This window comes from Notamacropus eugenii, chromosome 4, assembly GCF_028372415.1.
Source record: "Notamacropus eugenii isolate mMacEug1 chromosome 4, mMacEug1.pri_v2, whole genome shotgun sequence".
Taxonomy (NCBI): domain Eukaryota; kingdom Metazoa; phylum Chordata; class Mammalia; order Diprotodontia; family Macropodidae; genus Notamacropus; species Notamacropus eugenii.
The window spans coordinates 222,301,580-222,318,596 of record NC_092875.1 but is presented as its reverse complement, the minus strand read 5'-3'; positions in this window follow the sequence as shown (position 1 = coordinate 222,318,596).

Here is a 17,017-nt window from a genome sequence, read left to right as displayed (position 1 = left end):
TATATATATAATATGAAAATTCAAAGCCTGATCTTCCAGTTTATCTTTTCATATCAAGCTTACCTTTTAATAAATTCTGAGAGGAAAATTCATGTAAGTTTTCTTCAAAAAGAAATATTTTTACAGGTGGAAGAACATCCACAGGTCAACTCATGAAACCTTAACAGAAATCCCCCCTAAAATATCTACTGTATGTCATGTAACCTCTGACATAAACGGCATCAGTGGATGTAGAGTTTACTCATCGCTCCCTGAGACAGTCTATCATACTTTTTTGGATAACTATAATTGTGATGAAGATTTCCTTTACATAAAGTTGAAATCTGACTCTCTGCCCTTCTACTCTGTATCGCTCCTTCTAACATCTGTGCCCAACTCTTAGTATAGAATCAGGCACAGAATTATGCACTTCATAAATGGCTATTAATTGACTGAAAAACAAAATAAACCTAATCCTCCTTTCACATGAGGCATTTTCAAAGATTTGAAAGCTACTTCTTTAATCACTTTGATTCCTCCAGGCTCATTATTCATTTTTCTTCAATTTATAGTTAAATGGCTTCCAATACTTTCACTTCCTACTCTCCATTTTCTGGATGAATTTCCTTCTATTGTTGTCCTTTGCATATTGTGATTAATGTGTAAGAAGACTGGAAATGTAGGAAGAGAACAGATTATGAAGGACTTTAATGAAAAGCAGAGGATTTTATATTTGATCATGCTTATGATAGGAAACAATTGAAGTATATTGAGGAGAGGAATGACATCATCAGACATATGCTTAACACAGATCTCTTTCACAACTGAGTGAAGGATTGACTACAGCAAGGAGAGACATGTCAGAGAGATTAACCAGCAGTCTATTGCAACACTGGGAGCATGAGGTAATGAGGTCTGTACCGTGGTGGTGGCCATGTTAGGGGAGAAAAAAAGGTGTAATGTGTAATACATTATGAAGGTGAAGCAGTGATAGCAGGAAATTGCTAGAGAAGATGAAATGAAATGGCATTACCTGTTCATGTACAAGGGATAGCCTTGTTAACGATAAGCCTCTGCTTTGCAGGGTTGTTATGAGTATCTAATGGTTGTATAAATCCCCTCTTTATGTGAAACGTTGGTGAAGGAAGAGATAGTGGCAGAAGACATTTAGGATATGTGAGGAGAAGAGGAGTGGAGAAGAGTATTAACAAAGTGGTTGATAAATTATAGGTCATTGTGAGGGTAAAGAATAGATTTAGAGTTATAAAACAGTGAAAGAAGTAGAATGACAGTAGACTGTAATGATATAATGGAATTTCAGAGTTCCTGAACAAGAAAGTGGTGACTTTGTGGGTAATGGCAAGATCAAATGGATCTGGTTTTGGCTGAGATGGGGTAGAGGTCACTGAAAACGATTAAATTGAGGAACTAGGAGTTAATCTAAGGGCAGAAGTAGAGGAGGAAAGACAGTGTGCCATTCATAGAATTCATTCTTAAAAGAAGGGGAGTACACTGTAGGTTGGTAGACAACAATCAGTGATGTGCTGGTAAATCTTTAACAAATGACTTTTCCAAAAGTACCACGAATGCATTTCTAAGTTGAAAATATATTATTAATATTTTCTCCATCACTTTCTTAAGTCTAGACAATTAATACACATATTAAGCCCTGATTCATATTGTTAGCCCAAGTCTGAAGCATAAATTTTTATGCTGAAATGGCAAGAATCAAATTTCATTGATATGAACTGACTTCAACCCACCCCCAACAAGAGCTTTAAGAATTTTGATTTGGTGGTAGATTTGGATTAAGCAAACTTCAAAGGGAAAGAGATCATTGAGTGAAAATGATCAATGGTAAAGTTGAAAAGGGACATGGGGAACAAAAACATTTCAATTCCCTAAACCACCAGTCAAGATAATGAGTAAAAGTTCACCCAGTTCCAAAAAGTGCGTCCAAAGAGGCTGTATCATCAGAACAGAGAAGGTTTCAGCAACACTTGTGGGAGAGAGAGAGAGAGAGAGAGAGAGAGAGAGAGAGAGAGAGAGAGAGAGAGAGAGAGAGAGAGAGAGAGAGAGAGAGAGAGAGAGAACACATCTGTTCCCTGGCGTACATTCCAGAGAACACAATGGAAAGGATGAACAAGTTACAGGTGAAAAGTTGAATGAGATTGGAATAAAGGACCTGACACTTTGGAGGAGAATGGAGTGTGTTAAAAAGGGTTAAGTTCAGAATAACCTCTCTTATTCGCTCTTTATTTTGGGGGTCCCCATGTCTCACCCACATTCTAATTTTCAAGGCTCTTTGTACTCCCAGTCCCACTAGAAGCAAGCATGCGAGCTTTTAATTTTTCTACTTTCAACGTGGATATTTGCCTCTCTTAAGCAGGCTCATGCCTACTGTTTTCAGGGAATATTGGCTCTGAACTTAGTGTAGACACCCATTCTTTCTAGGCGACTGCAGCTCAGCACTCTAAAGCTTATTTTCATCCTTGCCCACAACAAGGATTGTTGCTCTGTGCCACCAATCCTTGCTGATATTTAGATTATGAAAACGATTATGAAATTTAAGATTATGAAAAAGAGACAATGACTGAAGAAGAGTTTTATTATACCATGGTCAGTATTTGAGGTATTTGTAACTGATAGAGCACTACACAAATGAAGTGGTGGTACAGTGGTTAGTGCTTAGGCTTGGAGTTAGGAAGACCTGAGCTAAAATTTGGCCTATGACTTTTACTAGTTATACAACCCTGGGCAAAACACTTAATCTCTGCTTATAGTTCTCTCAACTATAAGAAGGAATAATAATAGCATCTGCTTTTCAGGATTGTTGTGAGGACCAAATGACTATTTAATGCATATTCCCTTCCTCTTCATACATATCTGCACAAACATACATACATGCATATACATGCTCTTCATGTGTATATATTTGTGTAAATATTGTATTACACACTAGTAGAATATACATATGTACACATGTGTATACATTTCCATTTATGTGGCAATAATGTATATATGACACTACAGACATATTTATACATTTCCCTAATATTATGCCTCAAGGCTATCCTCTTGATATCTTCTCTATAGCATTATTCTTACTAATAACTTAGAAAGAATACAGATGGTATGCTTATTTCATTTGATGAAGATGTGAACCTGGGATAGAAAGGGAAAACATTGGATGAAAGAATTACAACCCAGAAAGATTACAAGTTGGAAGAAATATATGAAGGTCGTTATCCTCATGCATTAAGTTTGAAAATTTTTGAGATTTCAGTCAACTAAGCATCCTGTCTTGTCTTACATGAAAGTCAACCTTAGAAGTTCAACAGGGGAGAGACTTGCATAGCTGGTATTCATATAAAAAAACAACTTGGAAGTTTTAATTGACTAAAATTCAAATAAGATTCAAAATTGATTTGGCTGCCAAAAAGTTGATATACTATATAACTTCTAATAACTCATTAACAGAAAAGTATAGTAATATTCATAGTAAAAGGAAACTGTCACATGAGGATTCATTGAAAGAAATTATTTTTAGCTTAACAAAACTAAACTTATGGGGAACATACTAACTATATTCAAGTACATGAAAGACTGTGATGTAGAAGAGAATTAATTCTGGTTTTTGACCTTTAAAGGTAGAGCTATCATCAGTTAAGTTTTTACTCAATATAAGGAAGAAATCCTAATATTTAGAGGTGTCTGAAAATTGTTAAGAGGCTATTTCATTAGGTGACATAATTCTTGTCACTAGAGGTGCCGTTAAGAATGAAGCTAGGTTACAGATTGTCAAGAATTTTATGGAGGAAGGCCATAAATCAGATAAGGATAAGAATAAGCATGCTTAATCTTCAGATTCTATGACCATGATTCTGAATTTTCTATCTGAACATTTTTAGAGTTTTACTACTCCTTAACTGGCTGTCCATAGTTCTCTTATGTTTTGGCAAATTTACAGTCTGATATTGTAAACTGTCTTTAGTGATTCAAATATAGGCTTTGATTATAGCAATCAGAATATTTTGATAGACAGGAAGTTAATATATATTTTCTAAAGTGTGGTGTTTATTTTCTTATTCACACTTGCTCCTCTGTTTTTTCTTCATTTAAACTGTTTTTCTTACTTTTACTTTTTCCTGACTTTCACATACTGTTGCTATTGTGAAAATCCAGAGTAATTTTTTCTTCTAAATTTAAATCCATAAGCATTTATTTTCTTTCCCTGTCATATCATACAAATGACTAACAGGAAAATAAAACTCTCAGGATACGTATGAATAATGGTATAAAATAAATGGCTTTATTGACCATGTACAAAATTGTTTTTCCCATTCTGCATTTTTAGTCTATCACTTTTCTCTCAGGAGGTGGGTAGTCTGTTTCATCTTCTCCACCCACCTTTGATTGGTGGTACATTATTGCAGAGTTCTAAAGTCTTTTGTTTTCATTTCATAATGCTGGCATATATACACATCTATGTATAGATGTGTGTATATATATATATACATATACATATGCATATATGTATGTATGTGTGTATGATTACGTGTCAATTCTTCCATGAAGCTTTCATGATCTTTCAGCCAGAAGTGATATCTCCTAACCCTGAATCTTGTGGCGCTCTTCACATGGAATATAGTGCCTAATTTGTATCATAATTATTAATATTCCTGTTTTATAGTTCTTTAACCATGAGTTTTTTGAGGGTAAAGATAGCATCGCTTTTCTTTGTAAACAACAGAGCTCTCTGCACAATATATTACACATAGTAGATCCTCAATAATATTTTTAAAATCATTTTATAAATCATTATTTTATTGCATATATTGTAAATATTACTTTCATGCTAAACATTATTTTCCCTTGATAAAACAGAACACTGGCAAATAAATCAGTTCCCATTATCATTTGGTTATTAAACACATTTGGGAGTACAATAATATGATGTTACTCTAAAGATGTCTAGTTCCAGGAAGACTCACCACATGTTCTCAGAAGATTTTTGAGATCATCAAGACCAAAGACTCTACCCAATGCAAAAATCTTTCTATATCAACAGAAAATAATCTTAATCTGTTTTTAGGTTATGAGATGAAAGGCTTTGTCAATAATTCATATATATGTTAATGTTGTTTTCAAAATAATAATACAACATATTCACTTTTTTAACTTATATCAGCTATTCAGGAGGTGGTGTGACACAGTGGAAACAATTCTGTGTTTAGAGGCAAACGATTTGAGTTAGAACTGAGCTTTGGTGCCGTCTGCTGATGCTATTAATATTGTTATTATATTTTTGTTGTTACTATCATCAGAAACAATTTCCTAACCTTTAGAAAATAACTTGACCTCTCTGGGCCTTTTCCCCCTCATTTATTCTGTGATCTCATTAAACTCCAAATCTATGATTAACTGAAAAGTCCCATCTGAAATTGACAAATACCTAAATGTTGAAGTTTCTTTAAGAGGGACATTACTGTTTATTACTTTCATGTGAAGTGTCTAGAAGTAGGCTAGTAAAAGGTTGCCTAGACCTTTTTAATCTTTAAGAATGTGGCTTAATGAATATAGAAAATTTCTAACTTACTTCAAGCTTTTTTAAATGAATTGATGGCTCATTGCTTGAAAACCACTTTTCTTACATAGCTTGAAGGATGCCCAGGGAACCTTATTAACGTTGTCTATTGTTTTTTAGCAAATCCTTTCCCTAGAGATAATGCCAAGGGAGATTTCAAACTTGCCCTTTTCCGTATGGTCCCAACTTGCCATCTAATGAAGTCTGAATTAATAAGGATTAACTATTTTCCTTTTAATGCTTTTCTCTTTCGGTTTTCCCCCTTAGTGTATTCATTTATGGCTAACTATTTTTTTTTCTCAAAAAAGAAATATCTTTTAAAATTATGAACTACACAGATACTTAGGCAGAGCTTGGGAGAAATAGATTATTTCCAAGACTATAATCATGTTGTTCACAATATATTTTCCCTTGACTTTTTGTTTGTTTGTTTATTTGAGTCTATGTCTCTTCCACAAAAACAAACAAACAAAAAACTCCTTGTTTAGTACTGATCCAACCTTGTTTCTAAGGACATGTATGTTGTAGGTATTTATATATATATGTATATGTATGTATGTTTGTATCTGTTTGACAGTGTGCTTTTAGAATGAGAGTAATTCATGATGAGTCACATAATTTCCTCATATTTTCCTCAACCCAAATCATACATATTTAATACCTGTATCTTAAATAATCATTTCTATTTAAGTTTGTATAAAACTCTTCCCTTTACTTTTTTAAATTAATAGCTACTCTTGTTACTAACAGACTTTCACCTTCTGGTTTAGTGCATTTGGAAGCTGATTTAAAACTTGTGGCAACATTAACTGAGAATCATTATATGCTACCTAGCATTCATTGTTCAATACATTAACCCAAACACAGGGAAATAAATGAGAACATGAAGACGGTGTCTTTGTTGTAGGTAACAGGAAAGCAATAAACATAGAAGCACAGCTTTCTCATTACCCTGCTGATACCACTTGGTTCCTGAATCAAGGGGGTACTTACTACTAACCTGGCAGTGACTTCAAATAACAGGCAACTAAAGCCATATGGATTTTTCCCCTCTTGTGCTTTTACTCTCTTTTTCTTTATTCCTAAACTCCAAATAGTTCATGGGCCTCTTGGATACAGAATGAACTACTGGTTTCTTTACCTCCACCCAAAATGCATTTATCTACTCTTTGGAGCAGGCATCATTATGTCCCTTCCCAACAGGAAAAAAAAGAGAGCAAAAACAAGAACAACAAAAAACTATTGCCAAACCCTATTAAAAATCTCAATAAATAAATAAATAAATAAATAAATAAATAAATAAATAAATAAATAAAACCCGCTAAACATATCAGTTTCTTAACTTAGGTAGATTTCATTAGATATTCTATCTCTTCTATGTCTAAAATAGTACAATCCCAGAATCAAAACACTTAATTTAGGGAGCATTATGGTTTATGTAGATCTATGATTTCAATGCTGTAATTAAGGGGTCTATTAATAAGGAAACTATCCCCAACAACGTAGATCAATAATGTATAATCATAGAGCAAATATTGTTGAAGATTTTTGTGCCATGAACTCTTTTAACAATCTGATGAATCTTATGGACTCATAATATTTTTAACTGCATTAAACAAAATACATAGGATTACAAAGAAAACTAATTATATGAAATATATGTAGATATAATATGCATGTAATAAAACTATATGAGATAAACATGCATAAATATACATACACACGCACATATATATATAATCATCACTCAATATGTAATTCTACCTCTATAGATATAGAGATATAAACAAACAGACCTCACATTAAACTGATAAGGTAAAACACTTATTCAGGATCACACAGTCAGTGATTATCAAAAGAAAAACTTAAAACCACATCTGGCTCCAAGCTAAGCTCTTTATCTACTATACCAAGCTTTCTCTTAATTCTTATATTGTTTGGAAGAACTATCCATGTACCAAACTGTGTAGTCATTTTGAAGTGGCACATTAGTTAGTGAATAATTTTTCCCTCTGGTTTTGATGAGTTTTATCTACAAAGCAAAATCTAAGTCTAAAACGTACATTGATCTTTCATTTGATGCTACATTGATTATGCGATTTTATTAATGCACATAGTCCCTCCACTTGTTCACATCCATTCACACGTTCTCATTTTATGAGATATTACCCAGGTATTTATCTTAAATATCTATGAAATGTTTACCTAACTCAATATACACCAGCTTCTGGTTTTTTTACAGTTTTTCGTTGCATTATCACCAGTTCAATCCTTAGGCTATTTATATGTTTTCATTCATCCAGCTTCCCACCTCTTATGAAAATAAATATATTTCTTTTTTATTATTTTTAAAATAGTTTTATTTTATTCCTTTCATTAAATATTTCCAAATTTCAAATAACATTTTTAATATTCGCTTAAAATTTTGTTATAAATTCTCACCCTCATTTACACTCTATCTCCTTTCTTCAGAAGGTGAGTAATTTTTTATTTTATTTTATTTTATTTTATTAAATTTTTAATTTGGGGTTACAAATTTTCTCCCCTTTTTTCCCCCTCTCCCCCCAGACCCAAGTTTTCTAATTGCCCCTGTGACCTATCTGCTCTCTCCTCTATCCTCCCTCCCTGCCCTTGTCTCTGTCTTCTCTTTTGTCCTGTAGGGCCGGATAGCTTTCTTGACCCCTTAACCTGTGTTTCTTGTTACCCAGTGGTAAGAACATTACATTTGGTCCTAACACTTTGAGTTCCAGCTTCTTTAGCTCCCTCCCTCTCCACCCCTTCCCCTTGGAAGACAGGCAATTCAATATAGGCCATATCTGTTTAGTTTTGCAAATGATTTCCATACTAGTTGTGTTGTATAAGACTAACTATATTTCCCTCCATCCTGTCCTGTCCCCCATTACTTCTATTTTCTTATGGTCCTTTCCCTCCCCGTGAGTGTCGACCTCATATTTCATTCACCTCCCCATGCCCTCCCCTCTATCCTCCCCCCCACCCTGCTTGTGCCCCTGTCCCCCACTCTCCTGTATTATGAGATAGGTTTTCCTATCAGAATGAGTGTGCATTATATTCTTTCCTTTAGTGGAATGTGATGAGAGTAGATCTCATGTTTTTCTCTTGCCTCCACTCTTTATCCCACCACTAATAAGTCTTTTGCTTGCCTCTTTTATGAGAGATAATTTGCCCCATATAACTTCTCCCTTTCTCCTCCCAATATTTCTCTCTCACTGCTTGATTTCATTTTTTTTTTTTTAGTATATGATCCCATCCTCTTCAATTCACTCTGTGCACTCTGTCTCTATGTATGTGTGCGTGTGTGCATGTGTGTGTGTGTGTACTCCCACCCAGTGCTCAGATACTGAAATGTTTCAAGAGTTACAAATATTGTCTTTCCATGTAGGAATGTAAACAGTTCAACTTTAGTAAGTCCCTTATGATTTCTCTTTGCTGTTCGCCTTTTCATGGTTCTCTTCATTCTTGTGTTAGAAAGTCAAATTTTCTTTCCAGCTCTGGTCTTTTCATCAGGAAAATTTGAAAGTCTTCTATTTCATTGAAGGACCATTTTTTCTCCTGAAGTATTATACTCAGTTTTGCTGGGTAGGTGATTCTTGGCTTCAGTCCTAGTTCCTTTGACCTCCGGAATATCCTATTCCATTCCCTTCTATCCCTCAATGTAGAAGGTGCCAGATCCTGTACTATTCTGATTGTATTTCCACAATACTTGAATTGTTTCTTTCTAGCTGCTTGCAATATCTTCTCCTTCACCTGGGAACTCTGGAATTTGGCCACAATGCTCCTAGGAGTTTCTCTTTTTGGATCTCTTTCATGTGGTGTTCTGCGGATTCCTTGAATATTTATTTTGCCTTCTTTTTCTAGAATCTCAGGGCAGTTTTCCTTGATAATTTCGTGGAGGATGATGTCTAGGCTCTTCTTTTGATCATGGTTTTCAGGTAGACCCAGAATTTTTACATTGTCTCTCCTGATTCTATTTTCCAGGTCAGTTGCTTTTCCAATAAGATATTTCACATTATCTTCCATTTTTCGAATCTGCGCGGTATGTTCTGAGATATCTGTCTTTCTCGAAAAGTCCAAAGTTTCCATCTGTACCATTCGAGATTTGAGAGATTTATTTTCTTCAGTAAGCTTTTGAATCTCCTTTTCCATTTGGTTAATTCTGCTTTTGAAAGCATTCTTCTCCTCATTGACCCCTTGCACCTCCCTTGCCAGCTGAGTTAGGCTAGTTCTCAAGGTGCCAATTTCTTCAAGATTTTTTTGGTTCTCCTTTAGCAGGGAGCTGATCTGTTTTTCATGCTTCTCCCTTATCCCTCTCATTTCCCTTCCCAGTCTTTCCTCCACCTCTCTAACTTGATTTTCAAAATTCCTCTTGAGCTCTTCCATGGCCCGAGCCCATTGGGTGGGCTGGGGCACAGAGTCCTCGATTTCTGTGTCTTTGCCTGATGGCAAGCCTTGTTCCTCCCCATCAGAAAGGAAGGGAGGAAGTGATTTTTCTCACATAAAGTACCCTTCAATAGTTTTATTTCTTTTCCTTTTTCTTGGCATTGTCTCCAACCAGTGGCCTGACCTCTGAATGTTCTCCTCACATCCACCTTGCCTCCTGGTCCTCCCAGCCAGCATTTGGGGACTGAGATTCAAATGCTGCTTCCCGCCTTAGGATTTTTGGTGGGGGCAGTGCTGGTATTCAGTGTTAAATTAGGCTCAGGTGCTGAGGTCAGGGGCAGGGCCCCCTCTCTGGCTGAATTCCCTCAGGGGGTTTATACACAGACCTTCCACAATGGATCCAGGCTCCCTCTCGTTTGGGGAGCCCCCGTCCGCAGCCGCCTCTCAGCCCCCACCTCCCGGGAGGGCCCGAGCTATGGGGGCACCACACTCCCCTCTCAACCTGCCAAAGAGACTCTCTCACCTACCCCCGTCAGTCACCTGTTGGTGCAGCTGCTGAAGATCCCGCCTCCGGATCCCACTCAGAACTTTGTCTCTCGGAGCCGCGGCTGCCATCGCCGCCGCAGGTCCAGGCTGGGCACCGTGTCTGCAGCGCAACGGACCTTTTGCAAGAGGTTTGCAGGTCCCTCTGTGGGTGGGGGGACCCGCGTGGCCGCTGGATCTCTTTCCCACGGTGTCGCTGCCGCGGCAGGGCTGCTCTCCTCTTCCCGCCCCGGCGCCCAGTCCCCGGCGCGAAGGTTCCCCGGTGAGAGGTTTGCAGGTCTCTCTGGAACAGAAATCTCCCTCGCTCCAATATTCTGTGGTCTCTGGGTGTAGAATTCGCCCTGGGTTAGTCCCCTCTGCCGTTCTGTGGTTTGTGTGTTCGGAGCTATGTGTATGTGAGTCTTTCTACTTCGCCATCTTGGCTCCGCCCCTTGAAAATAAATATATTTCTTCAAAATGATCTTTTACACCACTTTTACACATATAAGTAATGATAGACAATATATCACAGACTACTTGCATTGACCATGTATATTTTTGTTGCATTTTGGGTTGCCTCCAATTTTGAGGTAACTGCTCTGCAGTTGCTAGAGTCCAAAAGAGGACCTTTCAAGAGTCAAAGGATCCATAGAACTTAACACCAGTGTCCTTTGTCTGATGAAGGGAGAAGACTGCATTCCGTCATGTTCCAATATTCCTGCCTGGTTTCCAGCATCCTGTAAGAAGAGAAGAATTAAGACTTTCAGTTCCTGAATCTTTCCTTCTAGGAAGGATTCACTTATTTGATTACTTATTATTATAGCTCCACCAAGTATCTCATCTGTTCTAATGTCAGATGGGGAGCAACACTATTTCAGTATCTTTAAGGATGTGGTCTTTTCCCTGAAAAGGGAAAGTACCTACTACATCAAACTAAGATCAAACTTTTATGAACAATAAATGTCTAATATCATGAACTACATATCCCTTCTGCTATACTCTCCAAAGAATCTGCTCTATGGGCAACAAACTTTTTTTCATTTTTTCATCTTTTGCCCTCGCCCTCACCATGGATGTCCTGAGAGTTCTATCCTCAGCCCTTTCTTCTTCTCTCTCTTTGTTATTTGGTGATCTCATCAACTCCTATGGATTCAGTGGTAATCTCTATCCTAATGATTCTCAATTCTTCTTATCCTGTCTTAATCTTTAAGCTGACCTTTACTCTTGAAACTTTAACTACCTATTTAACATCACAAAGTGGATATCTATAAATGTATTAAACTCAACATATTGAAAACTGAACTACTTTTGTTTTACTTAAACCTTATTCTCTTCCTAGCTTGCTTATTTACTGTTAGAATACCATCATCCTTCAATAAGCCTAGACTTGCAACTTAGATATCATACTAACATTTGTACTTTCTTTTGTCAAGATATTAGGAGACACCATGTTTTCCAGAGCTTGGCATAACAGCAATCCTTTGCACTCACCCTCTGGGTGATCTGAGGCACAGCAAAATCCCAGAATTTGGACTTATTACTTCCCTATTTCTCAGGAGATCCTGGACTGAGAATTGAGATTATAACTGACATGCTGGAGCAGAAAGTGATCAATCATGTCTCCTGACACTCTGAATAATTCCTACATCTATAAATGTTAAGTGAACTGAATCAGATGTTGCACTCCTGTTCCTACCATGTTAACTCTGGTTCTGTGGCCCACTGCATGATCACAAGGTTAATGACACTTAAGACTTGAGACAATCAAGAGCATTCTGAGAAGATGACAGAAAATCCCAACCTTTTCCAAGTTCCCCCACAAATAAGTCAAAATATCACCTCAAGGTAAATATAGCCAGGATAAAAATAAACAAAAGTTGGAGCAGAACCATAATCTTCCCCAGACAATGGGAGAAGAACACAAGAAAACTGTAGAAGCAATGTTTGGTCCCTATGAAGAATAAAAAGACCAGGCTAGTTCTCCTGAAACAGCAAGTGGCAAGCCCTGTGGCTAGCTGGGTTGTGAGGTAGCCTCAGCCCTAACCACAAGAATTTTCTCTTCCTGGACAGTGAGGGAAGTTAGACATCTAAGTAGTGGAACACTGGAGGAATCTTTGCTGATTAAGGACACCATGAACAGCTGTACTGCTGAGACATTGCCCTGGGTGAGAAGGAATCAGCACATTCCTGGTGAGCACAGAAGCAGCAGAGGAGGGACACTTCTGGTTTGGGCACTTATATGAGGGTAGAGTTCTTGGTTTCTGTTTCAGGTCAGATGGGAAAACTGAAGAAAGATCTGAGGCCATAGGCATCATCCCTCCTACCACAGGACTTGATGAGGGAGGAGGGCTGGTAGTTCTCAAACCCCACTCTCATCAGGAATTGGTTAAACAGAGAACAATAGATGTAAAATTCAGAAACAAGGAAGCCAAATGAGGATAGGTAGGGGGACAGGACAAATGAGGGATTTCTAGAAGGAACTCTACTCACATTAGATCTGGTTTAAAGAGAGAACAACATATATACATATATATATATATGTGTGTGTGTGTGTATACATACATACATATGTATGTGTATATATACATACATATACATACACATACATATACATATACATACATATACATACATACATATATATATACATATATGTATATATATATATGTGGAATAAAAGTCTCCTAAATTTATAATGAAATAAGAGGGTAAGGGAATAGGATGGGGAGGGTAAAGAAGGGTGTCAAGATTAAAAGGAATGGGATAAGAGAGGAAATGCATATATTTGGAAGGTTATAAAAGTCTTCCAAATTCACATATTTTCTAAGAGGTTAAGGGGGATGGGGTGTAGGATAAGAGAGGGATATTTGGAGGGGAGGTAGGAGGATAAGGTAACAGACACTGAGGTCCTTACTTGAACTGAGTTGCCAAGCATTCAAACTCTGCTTCAGAGTGTAACACTCTGATGTTCTGGCCACATTGTTCAAATGCCAAATGTATGCTTGCCAAAAAGACTACTTTATGGAGAACTCACACAGAGCAAGTGGTCACAAGGTGTTCAGAAGAAGAATTACAAGTATACTCTCAACGTCTCTCTTAAGAACTTTGGAATTGATTGTGTGACATGGGATTCACTGTCACAGGACCTCTCAGCATACCTACATCTGAGAAGATGTTGTGCTCTACGAGCAAAGCAGAACTGAAACAGCTCAAAGGAAATGCAGGATGCACAAATTTAGAGAATCCACCCCAAATGTTCGCATGCACTATTTGTGCCCCATCTATGGTAGAACATTATGAGCTCATATTGTTCTGATCAGCCAGAGTTGGATGCATTCAACTTTGGCTCTAATACAGTGATGTCACTTTGGTCTCCTTCAAGAATGAAAGACAACAACCAACCAATTAGTTTAAGTAGTAGGAAGGCAATGTAGCAGGTAGAAGTAGAGGAATCAGAAGGGATAAGAAATAAGAGATACAAAATAGTATAAAATAAAGATCGTGAATAGAATTTATTAGGAAAAAAACAGCCATCTTGATCTCAAAGTTAAAGCTAAAATATACTTAATCTAAAGAGAAAATAGGAATAATACACTATATATGTGTCTTATTAATCAGTATTGTTTTAGACTATTTAAAGTAACTAGACAGTATAAGGCTGGAATATTCCTGTGGTGTAGGACATGATGAGTTGGTGAACTTGCAAAAATATGGAAAGACTTGGACTTATCAAGGAGGATGTTGTGCATCCCCCAGAGAAACGGAGGACAAACAAGTATATTATAGTCTGGTAGAGGCATATTAAGAAATATGTCTGTATATGAGTATAACTACACCAATGAGACAGACTTTTCATGACTTGCTGAGAAGCTGCTTCCATGCTCCTAGATCAATTCTGAAGTGATTTTCAAGTTGTTTGGAAGGGAATTTGGGAGGGCTTAAGAGCGTTGCTTCTTCACTCCATCATCTTGGCAGAGGAAGTCTGCCATATAGTTTTAATAGTAATGATGATTATGATGATGATGATGATGATGATGATGATGATGATGATGATGATGAGAGAAAGAAGAAAAAGTAGGGCAGGAATAACAAAAAGAGCTAGAATAAATCAGCAAGCCTTTATCAAGTACCTACTTTGTGTCTGTCAAAGTGCTAAACACTGAAAATATAAAAAGCAATAAACATACCTCTCAAGGAACTCATAATCCATGGACATACATGATCACGATATAGACAGTATAAATTGAAGATGATCTCAGAGATAAGGTGCTAATAATAACAATGATATCAAACAGCATTAATCTTTAATAACAATAAATTTTTAAATAAGAATGGTTGATAATTTGATTTATCATGATACATTAATGATTAATAATTGTTTTCATATTGTTAATATTATAAAACTTAATGTAATAATTAATAATAAAATCTAGCATTTACATATATTCTATCGTTTGAACTCCATGACAATCATATGAAGCAATTATAAATATTATAATGACTATAGTTGACATTTGCATTGTAATTTAAGATTTGCAATGTGCTTTTCATATATTAACTGACTTGACTCACACAATAACTTTATGAGATAGGTATTACTATTCCCTATATTTTACACATGAGGAAACTGAGGCATTGAGAGGCAAGGAAGTAATTTAAGAGGGTGGAAAATGGTTCACATTTTCCTAAATCAGATCTAACCTTGATATATATTTCTATGTACAGATCACTGTCCAGTAGTAGTACCTGTCCAAACTAAGTCTCTGTCTTTATCATTTATCTATATCTAACTATCCTATATGTAGTAGACTTAGTAGTTTAACCATCAAACAATATATTATCATTTGAGTGCTAAGTGTTTATCATGCCTTTTTTTCTTTATGTCTAGATGTACAGGCTAATCTCATCTTGCTGAGAAGATACATATTGTGATGAAGTTTGATGTAATCAATAAAAGACTGCCCATAATTTAGCAGTATTTGGAAATTGTTACCAATGCTATAAATTGTTGAAGCCCTCTTCTTATTGGTGCCTTCTTAAAAATGGAAGTCATCATCATAAGTAAGCCTTTGATTAGAAGTTGATAGAACAGTTAACAAAATTTCATCTGTGATTCTATCAATAATGAAATAATATACACAATCTATGCAGTTTCTGAGAATCTCTGCCCATTTTTAACCACTTAGCTGTCATCACCAGGGTTCACACAGGACTAGGAGAAGTTTTATATTTCTATGATTTCTCCCCTTTACACCACCAAAATAGCCTCTACCTTTATTTTATCAATGATCACTTCCCAAAAGGAAAATTTCATTAGTCCCTTAACTGATCACCCTGACTCAAATAATTTCATTTCCAAATTCATACACCACACAACTGTCAAAGTGGCATATTTTATACCGTGTACCAAAACATATCAGAATGGCCCATATCTAACCGTATCATGTCACATCCCTACCTCAGGCTCCAGGGGTTCCTCATTACATCAAGGATTTAACACACCATCTTTTGTTTGATATTTAAAGCTCTTCACAATATGGTTCCAATCTAACTTTCACAGATGATTGCATGTACTCTCCCTTAATCACTGCACTCTAGCCATACTACTTTGCTTACCCATTATTTCCCATTAACAGCTTTCTATCTCCACGTTTTTGTACAGTGTCTATCCCATGTCTATAATACATTCCCTGCTCACTTCCACATCTTAGAATCCCAGCATTCTTTCTTTCTTGATAGACATTTGCGAGTTATTCCACCAAAAGCAATAACTCCTTTTCATTTTTGAAAAAGTGAATGTTAGATAAAATCTGTTAATTAACAATCAGTTCACACTAAAATTAGAAGTAATATGTTGTGTAACCTCACACCATAGTCTGATGCAAACACCTTTATCAAATTAATTAGTCAATAGGCATGATAAATATTACTAATTTGTGTTATAGTAACTCTAAATAATATTTAATTATATATAACATATAATATTCAATTATAATAATTAATATATTGCAATTAATAGATAGCATATGAGAAAAAGGCCTTAATCACTTTGGAGGGAGTGAAAGTCATTGGGTGAAATAAAGTGACTTTATGTATTAAACAACTGAGATTATCTGAAGAGATTGTCATGCCCTTTGGGTCATGGTTAAAATAACAAGCTGACATGGACTCTAGGCATTTCAGTGTCTGGCCAGGCCAGGTAGTTACAGTTGGGTGAAATAAGGTGACTCTATGTATTAAGTAAACTGAGATTATCTCTGTGTTATTGTCTATCTGAAATTTTATTTTAATTTTATTGACTGGTTCTTTTTTCTCTTCTGGTTGAGAGGTACCCCCCAATCATTTCTTCCCCACCCCTCCTTCCCCCTTTCTCACTATACTGAACTCTGTCTCAGGGAGGAAGACCCTATCTCCCAACTCTATCTCCCACCCTCTACTTTCAGTGAATTTGTATGGAAATATTAATATAAAAATAAATTCAGGAAAAACAAAATATTTCAAGAAAAAAAAATGTAGGCTATCTGAAGAAAG